Raw genomic sequence first — 20,383 nt, 5'->3', positions numbered from 1 at the left:
TCAGATAAAAAATATATATGTTTCTGGGGGCACCTGGGTGGCTCAGTGGGTAAAGCCTCTGCCTTCGACTCAGGTCATGATCTCAGTGTCCTGGGATAGAACCCCGCATCAGGCTCTCTGCTCAGTGGGGAACCTGCTTCCTCCTCTCTCTCTCTCTGCCTACTTGTGATCTCTGTCTGTCAAATAAATAAAATCTTTAAAAAAAAATATATATATATATATATATATGTCTAAAAATATGTATCTAAACTTGGTTTGTTTGAATCAAGATTCAGACAAGTTTCACCCGCTGCTTTCGGCTGATACATCTCACTCGTCTCCTTTGTCTGAGTCACCTCTGTCCTCCTTGTTTTCCTTGCAGTCTATTTGCTGAAGAAGCTGGACATGAACCCCAGCGACCCCACCACATTTTGGGTTTGATGGACTGCATCTCTGTGCTGTTTAATCATTTCCTGCTTTCCCTACATTTCCTATAAACTGGTCATTGGATCCTGAGGCTACAACCAGAATCAATGTGGTTTTTCTGGTAAGGATGTCCGTGGTGGGGTCCAGTACTTCCCACCGCGTCACAGCAGGAGGCAGGCACCGTGACGTGTAGATGTTCTTTTTTTTTTTTTTTTTTTTAAGATTTTATTTACTTATTTGAGAGAGAGACAGTGAGAGAGAGCATGAGCGAGGAGAAGGTCAGATGGAGAAGCAGACTCCCTGTGGAGCTGGGAGCCCGATGTGGGACTTGATCCCGGAACTCCGGGATCATGACCTGAGCCGGAGGCAGTCGTCCAACCAACTGAGCCACCCAGGCGTCCCCGTGTAGATGTTCTTATTGGGAGATGTTCACCAACGTTCACCAGTGGGGTCCTGATGCGCTGCCCGTTGAATCTGTTACGTGATGAAGCCCCCTCGCTGCTTCTCACTGGTTGGGTTTAGCTGCCACCGATAATTGTGGTGGTTTTGGAATGTGTCTCCCATGCACCAGCATGGCCGGCAGGGACTAGTTATCCTGTGTGTTCCTGGTGAAGATGGGATGCGAGGGAGATTGCTGTGGCTGGGGGAGTGGGTGTGAACGGAAGCAGGACCCATTATCTCACACCCACGTGTCATGTCCCTGAGCTCCCCTCATTGCCAGGAGAGAGCAGCCACGCCTGCAGCCCCCCCCAACCCCCCCCCAACCTCGCCCCATACTCTTTCAGCTTCTCCACTGCCTGGGCGTGTGTGTGTGCGCGCGCGCGCGCATGAGCGCGCATGCATGTCCCACGCCAGAAGCCCTGGCTTCGGTGGGACACCCTTACCGTCAACATCAGAGACCAGAATTGCTGTAGCTTTCGGGCCCTCTTCCTGGCTTCTGCTGCAACGGACATCCGTACCTCCCTTCCCAACTGCCTGCCCCGTGGACTTCCAGCTCGGGTCCCAGATCGGACCCGCGTTTCATGAGCAGTTGCAAAATGGTCAGATTCTGGTTGTAGCATTTCTTTTGCTGAAATTCCTGAGCTGTAGCCTCGACAGAGCAGAAGACTTATTTGTGTGCCTCCCGTTTTCTCCTTCACCACTTTTCAAAATAACCAGTTGGTTTCTAAGCATCTTCCAAAAGTAATCACATTTTTTTTCGTATCATTTTGAACTCACAGATTTTAATATATTTGACATGGTATTGTATCATCATTGCTATAATGTTCACATTCTCTCCTCTTTGGCCAGTGGGACTCATTCAAGTGGGTTCTTAGATCTTTTTGACACATGCCCTGCAGTCTCTGACAGCTTGTTTGCCTGCCTGACCCACAGAATGTCCCAGGCTGCCCTTTGATATTTCCCGTCCCAGCCTTGAAATCCGCATTTATCCAAGAAGACATGGTTCCTTTTAGTTCGAAATCCAATTTAGAGAACACAGTCTGGGTGTCGGATGCTCATTATTTGGGGGTTAGTCATGGTTTCCAGACCTTTGCAGTAAACAGAGCAAAGAAATAATGTTGTTGTTGTTGTTGTTGTTTTAAAGAAAATGTATCATACATACTCTTCAAATCAAATTTAAGATTATGGAATTTTCCATTTGATTCATTCAATTCTATATTTATATCTCTCCCCTTATGCTAAACAGCTCAGATCCTAAATATATTAACATAATTATTTAATGTATCCTGGTATATACACACACTTAATAGTCTCAGGATAATACTAACATAGCATATATAATACATACAGTGTATAAAAAGAATACATGTTCTTAAATATATATGTGTATGTACTTGACAGTTTCAAAATATAGATACTGATGTTATAATTACTGAAAACAACGTAAGATTTCTTTATTATTCTTTTTATCCTTTGGATAGATTCTTTCAGGATTGTATGACTTATTCTGTTCTAAAATACTTGAAATAATTACTATCTATCTCTGTTTATTATTTTTTTTTCTTTTAACTAAGCTCCATGCCCAACATAGCATTTGAACTCACAACCCTAAGACCAAGAGTCACATGTCCCATTGACTGAGCCAGTCAGGTGCCCCTATCTATCTCTGTGTTTAAACCCTCAACTTGGTGTACATTCATTTCTTTCATTTTGCTCTCAATGTTTAGGAATTGTATTCCTAAATACAAATTTCCTTTTGTAATTATAGAAGACATTAATATGGTTCCAAATTCAAATGTTTAAAATTAGATACTGTGTTGATTTAAAATATGCCCACAAATGCTTTAACACACCCTTTAAAAGGTCCCAGCCACACCCCCCCTGAGTATCAGTATCTTGCTTCTAACAAACAAAGTAAAATATAAATGGCCGTGTGTGACGTCAAAGACTCGCTCATAAGAGGGGCACCTGGGTGGCTCAGTGGGTTAAGCCTCTGCCTTCAGCTCAGGTCATAATCTCAGGGTCCTGGGATCAAGCCCCACATCGGGCTCTCTGGGAGCCTGCTCCCCCTCACTTTCTGCCTACTTGTGATCTCTCTCTCTGTGTCAAATAAATAAATAAAATCTTTAAAAAAAAAAAAACCTAAAAAAGAAAAGACTAGCTCATAAGAGGCATTACAGTTCCTCTGTTCTTTCTGGATAACTTGCGTTAGAGGACACTGGCTTCCCCATGATGAGGAGGTTCAAGCAACCCTATGCAGAGATGAGGTCCAGGTGTTGAGAAATTGAAGCCTCCCTCCTGCCAACAACCACATGAGGGAACCATTGTGTGATGGAGCCTCTCACCCAGTCAGACCTTTTGACGAAACTCAGACCAACATCTTGACTGTCGTCTCTTAAGATACCATGAACCACAACCACCCAAGCTGCTCTGAGTCCCCAACTCTCAGAAGGTATGTGACAGAATAAAAATGTATTCTTATTTCAAACCACTAAGCTTCTGGAATAATCTGTGATGCATGCAGTAATTGACAACTAATATAGGTACATTCAGAGAAGTCTAGTTTCCATTCCTGTCTTTCATCTCCCTGAAGTTAACCAGTTTTTTCCTTGCTAGTGTGTCCTTCCACTGGTTTTTATTTTATAAATATAAGCCAAAAGGTACATATTTGTATTATCCACCTTTCTTAGATAAAACGTAGTATATTACACATTCTTCTGAACCTTGCAGGGTTTTAAAAAAGATTTTACCGTATTTGAGAGAGTGTGTGCAAGAGTTAGAGCAAGCACAAGCAGGGAGTAGGAGAGCAGAGAGCTGGAGAGGCAGCTTCCCCACTGAGCAGGGAGCTGGACATAGAACTTGATCCCAGGACCCTGGGAGCACGGCCTGAGCTGAAGGCAGATGCTTAATCAATTGAGCCATCCAGGCTCCCCTGAACCTTGCAGTTTTCAATGAACAGTGTTTAGTGGAAATTATTCTAAAGGTGAATAGAGAAAGAGTTTCTCCTTCTGTTTAACAGTTGATTAGTATTCCATTCTGTAGATGAACCACAGATCAGCCAACCTACTGGAGCTGTGGTGTCTCCAGTCTTTAGCATTGCAAACAGTGCATATGAAGGAGGATGGGTGTGTGTTTTCACAGTTTTGCTGGTTTATCTTTTGGAATCCTTTCTTAAGTGCGCTCTTCTTGGAGTTTTGTTTTCTATGACTTCAGTTCCCCCCTTGTTCCCCATCCTACTTCAGAGTTCATTCCGTAAAAGTTAGCATGTATCTGTGCCTTTATATTATAATTCTGAGCTTCCCATGTGGATCTTAGCTCACAGCTAGCAAGCTGTGCTATGGGAACGCACGTAAGGCAGTCACAATGCCGCTCTACGGCTGTCAGGAGATTGGGTTTAAAGCTGAATTTGTGGGGATTAAAGAGGTGACCTAGAAAGGGAGTCGGAGGGCGGTGATGAGGATCCGAGTAAGCCAAAATGAGAACTTTTTCCGTAGGTATTTCAAACAGGCAGCAACTCTTTTGAAAGAGAGGAAAATGTTCGTCCCACTCCTATCATGATGACAAGCGAGGTAATGAAGATTACATTGAAGATTAATGTGGAAGATTATTAAGATCTAAGATATGAAATAAAGAGATTAGAGAGAGAATCCTTTCTGTGCAAACCAGCAAAGCGGGCAGCAAATATCTCCCCAAGCCCAGTGCCTGGACGTAAATCCTCTGCAGAGACATTATGTTTAAAATGAACAAAAGTATAGTCGGTTAAACATCTGCCTTTGGCTCAGGTCATGATCTCCGGGTCCTGGGATGGAGCCCTGCATCGGGCTCTCTGCTCTGCACAGAGTCTGCTTGTCCCTCTCCCTCTGCCCTTCCCCCACTCATGCTCTATCTGTGAGTGTCTCTCAAATTAAAAAATGAAACCTTGAAAAAATGAACATATAGAATTGGGGGAACAAAAATGAAGAGTCTGTAACCGGACAGCGATTCTCTAAGGGAAGGTCATCCTGAACGTCTCAGAACAGAGGTGTGTGGGGTGATGCAGGACAAATGGGAACCAGATCAGCTTGATCAACCCTTGACCTTGATCAAACACAGGTTCAGTCGCCCAATCGGATCTCCTCTGCAGCCAGGAGTGAGAACTTACCAGTTAGGGCTTGAAAAAACATCAGCCCCAACATGAATAGGAAGAGCACAAACCACAGAACCTTGAGAGAACTTGAAAACAACAACAACAACAACAACAACAAAGAGGCCGAACATCAAGCCAAATGCTGTCTGGACCCCAGTGAGTCTCACCATGTCCGCAGGATGGTGGGACTAGAACTTCCTGTGGCAGCCTCCCTGTCCAGTCTCAAATCTACAGGTGTTTCTACTTGAGCCTCACTTTGCTATCTAGAAAGCTGCATCAAGTTCTCATTCAGGGTGCGGGCTGAGTCCTTCCTTGTTTTTCTTTGGTCCTTAAATATTGTGATTTATCTAATTTATCTATTGCAATTTGTCTAATGAAGGTGGAGTCTATTTTAGACCAGATTCTGTTACTCACTGGGGACAAATCAAGGAGGCAGTGTCCCTTTGCAGTGTGGCTGGGAGGAGGTCACTACCTAGTACACTTTTGCCGAAGAATACTGAAAAGCACTTGCTGCAGAGTAGATTTTCAATGAGCCCCAGGTACCCTGAGCAGATCCTTAGTTCGAATTTTCATCACAATTTTATTCTTATCCTTGTCTTTCTCCCCTGCCTTCATGTGACTTAAATGTCAGTGCACATAAACCTTTATTTAGGCAATAGATGAGCTCCTTCCAAAGTTGCGTGTGAATCTAGTTTTTATTAAAATATTTTTATACACAATGTGCAAGTCACTGATGATGCAAATGCACGCCTGTAATAGACCTAGTTCCTGCATTTTAGAAATTGATTGTTTAGTCGGGGAGACTGCGTACACACACGTGTGAAGATAAAGACAGTCCTCGCTAAATGGTTACAGTAGCTCAGGAGTTCACTTAGGGTGTTGCCTGCTGGAAACACCACTCAGGGGCTGAAGAGCCAGCTGAATGTTGAAGGGCTTGATGACAGATAAATGGAAAGGAGAGAGGAGGGTTTTTGGCAGGAAGGACTGTGTGAGCTAAATCAAGAAACTGGTAAGGTGCCATGTTGATAATATTAGCTAGCTGTGGTGAGGAGGGCGCGGATAGCACATCCCATCAGAAGGGAGGGGTTTGCAGCGGGAGGGGAGGAAGAAGACGAACAGGGCAGCAGTGTGTAGGCTGGAGTGGAAGGAGAGGGGACTGGAGGCAGGCGGGCTGATTCAAAGTCTGAAAATAGAATCATCGTCTTCACACTAACATTGGGAGCCCAAAGACAACTGATCATCTCAAAGAAGCTTCATCTTCGTTTCAGATTAAACTTTTTTAAAGATTTTATTTATTTATTCGACAGAGAAAGATTACAAGTAGGCAAAGAGGAAGGCAGAGAGAGAGGAAGGGAAGCAGGCTCCCCGCTGAGCAGAGAGCACGATGTGGGACTCAATCCCAGGACCCTGAGATCATGACCTGAGCCGAAGGCAGCGGCTTAACCCACTGAGCCACCCAGGTGCTCCAGATTAAATTTGAATACGGCTTTAACCTCAAGTGTCCATCCGCATTTGACCTCAGGGTCTGCATATCAGTATCGGTGTGGAGTGGGGCTTTCTATTCTCCAGTATCCCTTCTAAGGGATAGGGACATGTTTAAGAGCTAACTGACGGCTAGTTCATTGGTGTCTGGCAGATTTCAGGTTTGCGTGCTGGGACTGCTTGAGCGCCCGCACACCCCACCTGTGTACTCAGGATAGCCTGGCCTTGTCCTGGGTTGCTTTTTTGACGTGTTTCAGGAACGCGGGAGGCACACAGAGTAAAATAGATTGGTACCTTGTAAGAGCGAGGTTTTCCACATGCACCATCGCGCTCCGTTTTCCCAGCCATCCCGTCCGTGGTATCAGTCCCAAGTTACAGATCAGAAAACCGAGACCTAAGAAGCAAAAAGACCTGCTTAGAATTACAAACTAACAAATGGGGAGACCAATGTACAGACCCAGTTTGGGCTGACTCGAAGGCTGAAGTTCTTTCCTCAATCCCCCACTGTTGCACTTGAAGGGAAGTTGTGGTAGGTTTGGAGGTAGGAGGAGGGGTGATGGTGCAATGTTTGAAGTGAGAGGGAGAAATACATACCTGTTACTTACTGTTAAAGGGGAGAAACTGTAAAATAGTGCAGCTCTAGCTCAGCTCTTCCTTGCCCTTAAGCTACAAACATTGTCTGTTGCTGGGAGATAGGGTTTACCTCCATAGGATTATTGGTTGTAAGGAAATTTTTAAAATTCTTAACGTCACTAAATCACAATTACTGCTCATGCTATTAAGATTTTATGCCTGGTGTAGAGTGCCACCACTGCCTGGGTGGCTCAATCAGTTAAGCATCTGCCTTGGGCTTCAGTCATGATCCCAGGGTTCTGGGATCGAGACCCACGAGAGCTTCGTGCTCAGCAGGGTGTCTGCTTCTCCTTCCCCCTCTGTCCCTTCCCCCTGCTTGTTCTCTCTCTCTCTCTCCCTCTCAGGTAATAAAATCTTAAAAAAAAAAAAAAAAAGGAGATTTTCGCCAGGGAAGAAAACCAGAATGAACATTTCTCCAAAGAAGACAGCTAGATGGCCAAGAGACACATGAAAAAATGCTCAACGTCATTCATCATCGGGGAAATGCAAATGAAAAGCGCAATGAGGTATCCCCTCACACCTGCCAAATCAGGAAGACGAGAAACAAGTGTTGGCAAAGACGTGGAGAAAAAAATCCTTGTGCACTGTTGGTGGGAATGCCAACTGGGGCAGCCACTGTGAAAAACAGTATGGAGGCTCCTCAAAAAATAATAAATAAAACTCTCACGCAATCCAGTAATTTCACTACCAGGTATCTACCCAAAAAACGCTACCAAAAACGCTAATTGGAAAAGCTATGTACCGCCCCCCCTCCCCGCCGTGGTTATTGCAGCGTTATTTACAAGAGCCAAGGTAAGGAAGCAACTTAGCTGTCCATCCATACGTGAGTGGATACAGAAGAGGTATCCGTACACCGTGGAATATTTCTCAGTCATGAAAAAGCATGAGATCTTGCTATTTGCAACAGAGGGTACAAATGCTAAGTGAGAGAAGTCAACGGAGAAAGACAAATGCCTTAAGATTTCAGTTATGTGCGGAATTGAAGAAACAATCCAAATGAGCATACACAAAAGGGAGCCAAACAAAAAACCAGACTCTTAGGATACAGAGAACAAATGGGTGGTCACCCACCAGCAGAGAGGCGGGTAGAGGAGAATGGGTAAATAGATCAAGAGACGGAGGAGCACTGAGAAATGTGTCGAAGTGCTGAATCCTTGCACTCTACACCCGAAACAAGTGTAACTCTATGTTCATTACACTTTAGTAACGTTTTTTAATTAAAGAAAAAGGTCTTTCTACCTGAAAAGCCCCCATATCCTTAACTCATTCTTCAAAATGAGTTTGGCTCAACATGCCGCCCCCAGCCCACCTCTGAACCCTGTCTCAGTGCCTTTCACATCCTTCCTCGTCTGCAACACCTGGACAGGGACTCAGTGTTACCAGTTCTAAAAATACAACAATCTGGGATGCCTGGGTGGCTCAGTTAGTTGGACGACTGCCTTCGGCTCAGGTCATGATCCCTGGACCATGATCGAGTCCTGCATTGGGCTCCCAGCTCCACGGGAGTCTGCTTCTCTCTCTGACCTTCTCCTCACTCATGCTCTCTCTCAAATAAATAAATAAATAATCTTTTTAAAAGAATACAACAATCTTCCTGCCAGCCTCTCCCAAGCCACATGTGGTCCAGGACCTCTTGATAAAGTTTTCCTGGGTTTTCCCATCAGTTTACTTCTAGATAAACTGAGTAGAGGGACTGTAGAAATTCCTGTTGAGGGCGCCTGGGTGGCTCAGTGGGTTAAGCCGCTGCCTTCGGCTCAGGTCATGATCTCAGAGTCCTGGGATCGAGTCCCACATCGGGCTCTCTGCTCAGCGGAGAGCCTGCTTCCCTCTCTCTCTGCCTGCCTCTCCATCTACTTGTGATTTCTCTCTGTCAAATAAATAAATAAAATCTTTAAAAAAAAAAAAAAAAAAAGAAATTCCTGTTGATCTATCTCTTTCCTCTCCTCCCCAGACAATCTTCTCCATCTTGGCCGTCCCTCTGTCCTCTCTTCGAGGGCCCTGACTCCATCATGGAACCCGAAAGGGAAGATTATGCCCCTGACTGCTCTAGGACACACTGGAGGGGTGGCAGTAGGCTTCTATACCTACTCTTGGGGGGCCGTCCTCTAGAATGGGGTCCACAACAAAATAAGCTGAATAATGGACTTGTAAAAATTACTCAGGCCATTTGATTCTCACAGATGGAAATACAGTGATTTATAAGGATTTTTTTTTCAGTTATTTCTGTTGTTGATAATATTTCTAACCTATTAGCATAACTTTGACATGTAGTATAGTGGACATGTATAGTTTTCCTGAACCGAGCTAGAGCAATGGGAATATTACATACCCTGGCCATCATCTGGGTCACACAAAGACCCCCTCAAGGTCAATGGGTGTGACACACTTGTGACTCGGTGTGACCTATTGGTAATCCAATGTTGTTCTCCACCAGATGGTTCTAAGCTGCTTGGATATAAACCCAGAGTAGCCTGTGGCCATCCTGTCATTCTGTGGGACTAACTGAGAAAAAAGTTCATAAAGAGAAAGGCACAGAAAGAGATGTAGAGAGAGTCTCTTTTGCTTGAGATCTAGTGCTAACCTTGCCTGAAGGTAGGTGGTGCCTGGATTTTCCAGTTTGGAGAGCAACACATCGCCTTTGTTTCTTAAGCTAGTTGAAGTTGGGTTCTTATCACCCCTAACAAGAAATTGCTACAGGGCAGTTGTTAAACTCAGGAAGTCCTTATCTCTCCAATCAAAGCCCCCCCCACCTCACGAGAGAGGAAAGAAGGAAGCACAGAAACGGTGGATGGGAGCTCAAAACCCAGTGCAGGGCAATCACACAATCACACGGTAATAATTTATCTACGTGCCTGTATGATGATGAGTGCCTCACCAGCCTGCATCCCCAGAGTCGAGCACAGTGTGTAAACAGAATTAAAACCCAGAAAGTATTTATTGGTTGAATGCACTTGGTTTATCCATAGTTTCTAAGCTTTGGAGTCAACTGAACCTGTTCAAATCCTCACTGTTATTTACTCACCATATGATTTTGGCCAAGTGACTTCACCTTTTCAATTTTGATTTCCTTATCTGTCAGATGAGCACACTAATAATAGTACTGACTTCATGTGTTGTTGGGAGGAAGGGAAAAGATCAGGCATGGAACATATCACGTGGGTAAAGAGGCAGGGTTAGGCACCAGCTCTTGGTATTATCAAACCAACAACAAGGATTGGGACGTAGACTTTTGCATATTAAAATTTCTATAAAATGCTATTTGCTATAATGACCTTTTACTGTTTCTTGGTTTATTATATAATTTCTGTACCAGATAACCCTGAGCAATGTGAGGGTTAGAGGAACTGACCCCTTATGCAGTTGAAAATTCCTGTATAACTTTTTTTTTTAAAGGGTTTATTTATTTGAGAGAGACAGAATGTGCAAGAGCAAGAGAGCGGGGGTGAGGGGCAGCAAAAGGGGGAGAAGCAGACTCCCTGCTGAGCAGGGAGCTGGATGCGGGGCTGGATCCCAGGACCCTGATATCATGACCTGAGCTGAAAGCAGAGGCTTAACCCACTGAGACACCCAAGCGCCCCCTGTATAATTTTTGCCTCCCCCAAAACTTGACTAGCAATAGTCTGCTGTTGATGCAGAAGCATTACCAATAACATGAACAATTGGTACATATTTTGTATATTGTATGCATTATATAGTATTCTTAAAGTAAGCTACAGAAAGAAAATGCAGTTATCAAAAAAAAAAATACTCGGAGCGCCTAAGTGGCTCAATGGGTTAAGCCTCTGCCTTCAGCTCAGGTCATGATCTCAGGGTCATGGAATCGAGCCCCACATCAGGCTCTCTTCTCAATGGGGAGCCTGCCTGCCTCCCCCTCTCTCTACCTGCCTCTCTGCCAACTTGTGATCTCTCTCTCTGTCAAATAAACAAAACCTTAAAAAAGAAAACTGTACTCATGAAAAAAATCCACACAGAAGTGGACCCATGCAGTTCAAACATGTCATATAAGGATCTACTGTCTAGCTGTGTGATCGTAGGCAAGTTACTTAACTTCTCTGAGCCCAGTTTACTTCAGCTGAGCCCAGGTCTACTACTGCACATATTCGTGTTTACATTAAATACCATAGGGCATATTAAAATACCTCTCTAGGAGGTGGCAGTCGGAGCAGGCAGCCTGCGGGCTGAGCATCAGGTATCCGTGACCTGCCTTAGTTCTTTGTCTTCACAAACATTTCAGCGAGCGGACGTCCTCTGTTCCTTGTGCCCTGCTCTGCTTGTTCTCATCTTCTAACCTTGGCTCCAGTCCTTGCTCGCCCACACTTTAGAGAGCCTAGCGGCCTTTTAATGCTCTGCCTTTCATAAAGGCTTTTCTGATCCTTCCCTCCTCTCCCCCCACCGCCAACACAGGCTTCTCTTTCTCTATACTTCACAGCAAGTATTTATACCTTCCTTGGGCCTTCTATATTTGTACACTGTATCCTATCACTTGTATCCTGTCTCCTCTCCTAGAAGGCTCCAACTGCAGATTTGAATCGTTCATGTCCAATCATCTTTGCAGTCTCTTCTGTGCCAGCGCACAATGACGTAAACAATCATGGGCGCTCAGTAAGAACCAGTTAAGTAAATGATGCTGTGAGAAAGCGTATGAATGAATCATGAAATGATCATGAAAATAATTTATGTTCCTACTTCCTCCTTCTTGAATGATGACATTTCCCATTGCCTTCAGTATACCCCATTAAGTCCTATTTCCAGGATTCCAGCATCCATTAGTGAATTCCTGAGCAACTGACCTCAAGGAAAATTCCAAATCAGCAAAAAGGAGCATTTCTATCCTATTAGCAGTATAGCATTATGACAATTATAATGTTAAAGAATTTTACAAATTGTGTTAGTTACGCAGCCAGCTATCCAGTTAGTCAGTCAGTCATTTATCAAAAAAAATGTGTTTTTCAATGTTGGTGAAGATGTGGAGAAAGGGGAACCCTCTTACACTGTTGGTGGGAATGCAAACTGGTGTAGCAATTCTCAAACTAACTTGCAAAGTTAAAAATAGAACTACCCTATGACCTAGAAGTTGTACTACTAGATATTTATCCAAAGGATACAAACAGCGATTCGAAGGGGCACGTGTACCCCAATGTTTATAGCAGCAATGTCCACAACAGCCAAAATATGGAAAGAGCCCAAATGTCCATCGACAGGTGAATGGATAAAGAAGATGTGTGTGTGTGTGTGTGTGTGTGTAACGGACTAGTACGCAGCCATCATAAAGAATGAAATCTTGCCATTCGCAATGACGTGGATAGAACTAGAGGGTATCATGCTAAGTGAAATAAGTCAGAGAAAGACAAGTACCATATTATTTCACTCATGTGTGAACTTTAAGAAACAAAACAGATGAACATAGGGGAAGGGAAGGAAAACTAAAATAAGATGAAAACAGGGAGGCAAAATCATAAGAGACTCTTCATTATAGGGAACAAACAGGGTTGCTAGAGGGAGTTGGGTGGGGGATGGGGTAACTGGGTGATGGACATTAAGGGGGGGGCACGTGATGTCCTGAGCGCAGGGTGTTATATGCAACTCATGAATCACTGAACTCTACCTCTGAAACCAATAATACATTATATGTTAATTAAATTGACTTTAAATTTTTTTTACAAACGTGTTTGTCAGCTGAAGAGAGCACCATGGAAGGGGGGAGAATAAACACGAATGTGTGATTCCTGCCTTCACAGTCCATCTGGAAAAAACAACAAACCAGTGACAAGCTCACTAAGGCAAGGTGTCGGAGGCCAGATTCCCACAGAGACAGGAGTCCAGGAGGCCTTGGCCCCCTTCAGGCAGTCTTGGCCAACACATTTCAAGCGAACGTACAGACAAAGGAACGTACTGACAAAGGAATTGAAATGCACTATGATTTGAAGGTTGAAAATAATTTCAGGCACTGCCCCTGAATTCAGCGTTCATTTGCAGTTTTCTGGATTTGACAAAAGCCTTCTCTAGCCTAGTAGGAGATGGAGAATGATTAAAATGTCAGTAGAACTCCTTTAAATTTCCATGAAATTAATACCTGTGGTTCTGTATTTTCCTTGCCAACCTGCGCGGATAAATCTGAAAAACCATCCCAAAATGATGCGTGCCCTAATAACGCAGGTGTTACCAGGTGCCAAACCCATGGGTGTTATGGTGCCAGGGTCGGGTTTCCACGAGGGAAACAAAACCCTGGGATCCATCTCTCACCCTGATTCTGGAGCTGACTGGTCCATTCTACCCCCTCCATTTCTCACTTGTCCAAAAGTTTCCGCGTACCAACCCCAGGCTAGAAAGAGACTGGAAATCCCGTCAGGTCACGGGCCACAACCTGGATGAACCTTGAGGACATTACGTTGATGAAAATAAGGCAGTTGCAAACATATAATTACTGTATGATTCCAGTTGCATGAGGTACCTCGAGCTGTCAAACACACAGAGACGGAAAGTAGGCGAGGGGTGGCCAGGCGCCGGGGAGGAAGGACTAGGAAGTTGTTATTTAATGGGTGCCCAAATTCTGTTTTGCAAGATGAAAATGTTCTGGAGAGCTGTTGTACAACAATGTAAATGTGCTCACTACCCAGATCGTACACTGAAAAATGGATAAAATGGTTCAGTTTTCCATTATGTGTGTTTTACCACAATTAGAAGAAAAATCATTTCAACACCTCCTCTGCCTTCAAACTGGACAAAACTTTAATGTGCCCCAACAGATGGGAATCTCCTGGGTACAAAAAGATATGGAGAAAATACTCCACCATCTACTTCCAGCAAGCCAGCATGTTGGGCTCTGGGTCCTCCTTTATGAGGAGTTTTATATTTAAATACACCAGAGTCCTTTGGGCAGACTGAGACTTTTTCCAAATGTCCTCCAAAACCTCCAAGAAACAAAAAGTCCCAAACCTATATTCACAACTTGGGGCACATTAGAAGGCAACTTTGGAAATCATTGTATGTTTCCTTTCTCTCTTCCTTTCTGCCAGGCAGAAGCAGGATATAGGCTATTGGGGTGGGACCAGGTCAGACAACCAATAAAAAAAGAGGGATTCATGAATGACAGTTAGGACTTAGAGTCTGCACATTTGTGAGTGCTTTTGCCCATATTAACTCATTGAGCCCTTGTAACAATACTGCAAGGCAAGCATTCTTTTTTTTTTTTTTTTTTAAGATTTTATTTATTTATTTGACAGACAGAGATCACAAGTAGGCAGAGAGGCAGACAGAGTGAGGAAGGGAAGCAGGCTCCCTGCCGAGCAGAGATCCAGACATGGGGCTCAATCCCAGGACTCTGGGATCATGACCTGAGCTGAAGATAGAGGCTTTAACCCACTGAGCCACCCAGGCGCCCCAAGGCAAGCATTCTTACGCCACTCCTATTTTGTTGATGAAAAGATCTGGCAGAGAGACGTTAAGTAAGTTACCCAAGATCATACTCCAGAAAGAGGAGAAAATGGGATGGAACTCCCTGAAGTCCAGTCTTGATGACGATGCTCTGGAACCCTGGCCAGCGCAGCTGGGACACCCAGCAGGTAGGGTTCCCAAGCTATGTCCTATGCTCTGGGGAACGCCCACCCCACCGGGGTGCACCTCTTCTCCAGAGAGAGGTGCCTCTATGGGCCAAGCTATGACCGCCTGAACCCCATATCAGGTGCCCTTACCCCAGTGTCCTCTTCCCAATCATTCCCAGACCCTCCCCAGGGGCCTGCACTACCTTCTTTCTTAGGTCACCCTTTGGGGGTGCACGCACTTCTGGAACCAAGTGGTGCCCAAAGAGTGACTGTCTGTGAGGAATACGGACAGATCCCAGATGTGTGGGCAGGTACCCCATGACATAGATCAGAACCAGCAGTGAAAAGGGAAGGGAGAAGTGCCTGGGTGGCTCAGTCTGTTGAGTGTCTCTCTTTGGCTCCAGTCATGGTCTTGGGATTCTAGGATCGAGTCCTGCTTCGGGTTCCCTGCTTGGTGGGGAGTCTGCTTCTCCCTCTCCCTCTGCCACTTGCCCTGCTTGTTCTCCCTCTCTCTCAAATAAATAAATAAAATCTTAAAAAAGAAGAAAAGGCAGAAGGCCACAGGCTGGGGTTGGCATCAGCCAGAACACCTCTGGCCCACCATGTTCTGGCGCAGAACTCCAGGGAGTCTGAGAGCTCTGAACGTGTGCTAGGCCCTCAGGTCACCCCTGCAAAGATCTGTTAGGGTAAGAGAACGGGACATACTTTATTTAACAGTTCATTAGCTTCCTCCAAACTTCCAGTGTTCAGAAACAAGTGCTCCTTTGCTGCCTGCCTTCCCCGGGGCCCCCAGAGAAGTTAGGGGTGGGCCTGTTCCCGGTTAATTGGCTCCTGGAGCGGGGGGGGGCTGGCCCCTCTGGAGTACTTCCTGTGTTCCCTGGGGCGGTGTGGTGAGCACTTGGCATAGCTTCCCATTGGGTCCTCATAACAACATGAGCCAAATCCCCCTCCACGTCCATCACCGTGGCATCAGCTTTGCCTCCCTTGAACCCAGGACGAGGCGGACCTACAAGACAAATCCACCAGTTGCTCTCCCATGGGGACTCTAAAATCCTTTAAAAGTACCAATGAGGGAAAATGGTAACCCTGTTTTAATGATTTTCAGATCATGCACTGCATTCTTTTCCTCTCCCAACAAATTAAGCACCATCGGAGCCAATTTTAAGCCACGCTGATGGACGGTCCTGACCAGGACGGCCCTCCTTGAGAAGGACATATAAAGTCTATTCCCCTCCAGTAGGTGTAAATCTGGGGACCCTGCTGCCTGGACACTCAGGTGCGTCCTGAGTTTTCTGGAAGAGAGTCACTGCCCACATGATCTCATGTTAACCTCATGGTATCCTGTGATCGAGGGAAAAAAAAAAAATGGAAATTTGAATCTGTCACTGGAAAAACCAGGCCTGGGTTCGAGGTTAGTCTCTTATTCCCAAATTACCACCCTCACTTCTGAAGAAAATTTTAGGATGATAGATATTCATTTTGCCTCTTTGGATGCCTTCACTCTTCTTAATACGCAAAGTTGAAAAGCTGTTACCCTTTTCCACAGGCACATGTTAAAAAGGTAGTTACCAGGGGTTCCTGGCTGATTCAGTCAGTTAAGCATCTGCCTTGGCTCAGGTTATGATCCTGGGGTCCTGGGATGGAGCCCATCATCACCGTCATCATCACCGTCATCATCATCATCACCATCACCATCATCATCATCACCATCACCACCATCACTGATGAAGTCCCATCATCATCATCACCATCACCATCATCATCATCACCATCACCACCATCACCATCACCACCATCACCATCACCATCATCACCATCATCATCATCATCATCATCACCACCACCATCAGCAGCAGCAGCAGCAGCAGCAGCAGACTCCCTGCCCAGCAGGGAGTCTGCTCCTCCCTGCTTGTGCTCTCTCTCACTATCTCTGTCCCAAAAAAAGGTAGTTACAAACCTATCAGCACCTTGATGCTAATGTGGGGCCCTGCTGGGGGATTAGGAATCACAATGGGTCTGCAAATCTAGGATCTCCCTTTCACCAAGATGCAGAGGCACCCAGCTGAGAGGACCTGACTACCACGGGATTATTAGCATCCCTGTTTCCTTCTGCCCATAACCATCACGGAAGCATAATAACCTGCTCTAAGGAGAGACACGTCTTCCCTTACAAGGGACTCTCCATTTTCTCTCTAGTGCCCCAGGCGTGGTCATTATGGAGATGGAGAGAGCCAGAGCTGCCACTCACTGTGTTCCAGCTCTCATTTAATTGGCTTATTTTTTTTTTAGATACAAAGCCGGCCCTGGAGAGAGGGTGGATGGGTGGTCTTTTCACAGACCCATTATCAATAACCACGCGCGCCAAGGCTGGCCTGCTTTGTCCTCTTACTTAAAAATAGGAAGAGGAGGAGATGTTGAGGGGGAGCAGTGGGCAAGGGATATCTTGCCTTTTTTTCCCCTTAAGCTTGAATCTGAGCATTTGCCTCCGGCTTTCTCTCTCCAGCCAAGCAAAAAAATCGTAAAAGTGAAGCGAAAAGACAGCCTAATGACAGTAGTTAAATATTTCCTATTTGAAAATTTTGCAAAGGCTGGGAAGGAACATAAGATTATAATTGGAGCAAAAATATTTGGGGTTTTGCTTGCGGCTCACAGTTTCTTGCGCTTGGCGGACAGCCTGGAGCCTGCATCCACCTGGTCCTTCCCCCCACTGTCCCCCGACCCCATCACATCTCATATTTGCTTCTTCATGCTTTCTAATTTGCACAGTAATTTGGTTAGCATCTTAGGTCAGGTTCCCCAGGAAACAGACTCTCAGAGGGAGGTTAACTGGGGTTGCTTTCCGAAACAGCACCTGTAAGGGAAGCAGGAGGGGGTAGAGGGAAATGCTGAGCCACCACACCATAGCCCTATGGGCCTCAGGCAGCTCTAGAACTGACCTGGCCCTTTACAATTGTCCTCAACTGGGATTCTGGGCCGGGGGTTAGGGCTCAGCTTCTGTACTCCATACAGACCTGACACTGGTGGGCGGCCTATGGTCAAGGAGACATGACTTTGAGCCAGCAGTTCTCTGCAGCCAAGGGCAATTTCCACAGAAGGAAAGAGGTACTAGAAAGTGGGTGGAATGAGAACATTGGTCCCTTGTATCCCCAGTGCCCACAGCAGCAGCTGGCGCATAATAAGGGCTCAATGGACGGTGGTCATATATAGAATGAGTTAACACTCTTTATTCTACAGACTTCTTTATTGCTTGAAACAAGGATACTAATGTATTCCTGCAACACATTTTCCTAGAAATATTTACACACATATCTCCTAAGGCCTAAGGACATTCTCCTAGGTAACCATATTAAAATTATCTATTTAAGAAATTTACATTGACAGAAAGCGATGATCTGATACATAGTTTATGTTCAGCTTTTCAATTATCCTCAAAATATACTTTCAGCTTTTTTCTCTCTCTCTCTGTCAGTCCAGTCTGGAATCACACCTTGCATTTAGTGATACTATCTCTTTAGCATCTCTTAATCTAGAAGGTTCCTCCACTTCTTTTTGTCTTTTGTGACATTGGAATTGTTGAAGTACTAAGTCTAGTTGTTTTATGCCATGTCTCTCAGTACGGTTTTGTTTGATTGTTACCTCGTGATGCATGCAGATTAAACCTTTGGGGTTTTTTTAGATTTTATTGATTTGTCAGAAAAAGAGAGCACAAGCAGGGGGAGCTGCAGACAGGAGAAGCAGGCTCCCTGCTGAGCAAGGAGCCCAATGTGGGACTCAATCCCAGGACCCTGAGATCATGACCTGAGCCAAAAGCAGATGCTTAATCAGCTGAGCCACCTAGGTGTCCCCAAGTCAAATATTTTTCATAGGAATGCTATATATATGATGCTGTATTCTCAGGGATCATGCTGGGACCAGATGAGGCTCTTTTTCCCATTACTGGTCATGTTAAATTGGATCTTTTGGTTAAGGCAATGTCTGCCAGACTTTTCTGTATTAAAACTATCCTCCTCTCTTTGTATTTAATGATTGTGATGTGACACTCTGGGACTATCTGAGTATCCTGTTTCCCCAAAGTTGTTCTGTCAAGGACTTTAGCCTCCAAGGGTAACCATGATGCTCACAAAGTAATAATACACTTTTGGAAATAAAAATATCTCACCTGATTGGCAAACAGTAACTGTGAAATCTCTGTAGTTAGAAATACCCATGTTATGTACAAGCAACACATCAAGTGATATGTAAGTAAACATATGAAGACAGGTTGCTTTCTTAATTAAATTTTTCATTTAATTACATTTGAAATTAATTTATGCCTTTTAAATGATATTTTTAAGTTTTTTTTTTCCCTAAGATTTCATTTGTTTGATGGAGAGAAAGAGAGCACAAGCAAGCAGAGCAGCAAGCAGAGGGAGAGAGAGAAACAGGCTTCCCACTGAGCAAGGTGCTTGATACGGGACTCAATCCTAGGACCCTGGGATCATGACCTGAGCCAAAGGCAGCTGCTTAACAAACTGAGCCACTCAGGCATCCCTTTATTTTTAAGTTTTTAAGCAAACATGTATAGCTCGAAAAGTCAAATTGTTCTACAAGGCTTGTAAGAGAAACAATTCCCTGCCCCACTTCCTCCCAACTCCCCATTCCCACTTCCCAAGGCCATTCACTTTAGGCTCTCTTAGCTGCTTGTTTCCATGTTTCTAGATAACTTACCTGTCCTTTTTCTTGATTTTCGGTTGTGGATATTTTCCATTGACTTCCCACTGGGAACAGGACTGTCTGGTTATCTGGCACTCTTCCCTAACCCCCGACATGGATGCATATATGCACACATAGCTCCTTCCTCTTTGTTCTACAGCCAAACAAAACACACTTACAATCTTGATTAGATTACAGTGTACTGTTCACTCTGTGATGACCATGAAATCCTTGTTCACAGAGCTGTGCAGGGCACTGGGCTTGTACTTATCTATTTTCTGTACAATTTCAGTTTTGCTTGAATTTCAATAATATTCTCACTTCTTCCTCTGCATAGTTTTCTAAGTTCCTGGCATTAATTCACTCCCAGACTCTCAGCCGGCAGTATGACTCTCTTCTTCTTGTACTCATTTACATCAGGTAATACCTCTGTTTCCTGTTCCTCCTGGTGTCCTAGCTTCGGGCTCCTCCATCCTTCCTCTCTATATTGTATCCTCCATTTACTAGGTTCCATGTCTGTCTCTTTGTTGGTTTATTCCCTTGTTTTGATGGAAAACATCCTCTAGCAGCTTTCTGCAAGAGGTGCACATGGTATAAATTATTTGGAGATCGGGTACAACTAAAACTTGCATGACCTTATTCCCTGATAGTTTTCTTGAATATAGAAGTATAGATCAGAAGGAATTTTGCTTTTGTGATTTTTTTTTTTTTAGATTTTATTTATTTATTTGACAGAGAGAGAGAGAGAGGTCACAAGCAGGCAGAGAGAGAGGGGAAACAGGCTCCCTGCTGAGCAGAGAGCCTGCTGTGAGACTCAATCCCAGGACCCTGAGATCATGACCTGAGCTGAAGGCAGAGAGGCTTGATGCACTGAGCCACCCAGGCAGCCCTGCTTTTGTGATTTTTAAAGCATTGAGCAAATGTTTTCTTACTTCCTTACTTACTGTTGAGAATTCTAGTGGCGTTCTGATAGCTTATCTTTTACATGTGAGCACCTTTCCCATCAAGGAGCTTTTGCAATGCTCTCTTCACCTCCAGTGTCCTGAAATTACACTCTGTTGCA

At 44.6% G+C, this 20,383-nt stretch overlaps 1 long non-coding RNA gene across 1 annotated transcript; it reads right to left on the bottom strand.

Annotated features, from left to right (window-relative positions):
- Positions 1–1,197: 1,197 nt before the first annotated feature.
- On the bottom strand, positions 1,198–19,637 carry LOC131820413 (uncharacterized). The gene is made up of 3 exons (XR_009349627.1): positions 19,336–19,637; positions 6,749–6,848; positions 1,198–1,934 (listed from the first exon to the last, which is right to left on the bottom strand). It is a non-coding gene; the product is annotated as an uncharacterized LOC131820413 (long non-coding RNA).
- Positions 19,638–20,383: the final 746 nt, after the last annotated feature.

Source organism: Mustela lutreola, chromosome 1 (genome assembly GCF_030435805.1).
Source record: "Mustela lutreola isolate mMusLut2 chromosome 1, mMusLut2.pri, whole genome shotgun sequence".
Lineage (NCBI taxonomy): Eukaryota > Metazoa > Chordata > Mammalia > Carnivora > Mustelidae > Mustela > Mustela lutreola.
This window is presented reverse-complemented; position numbering and strand designations above follow the sequence as displayed.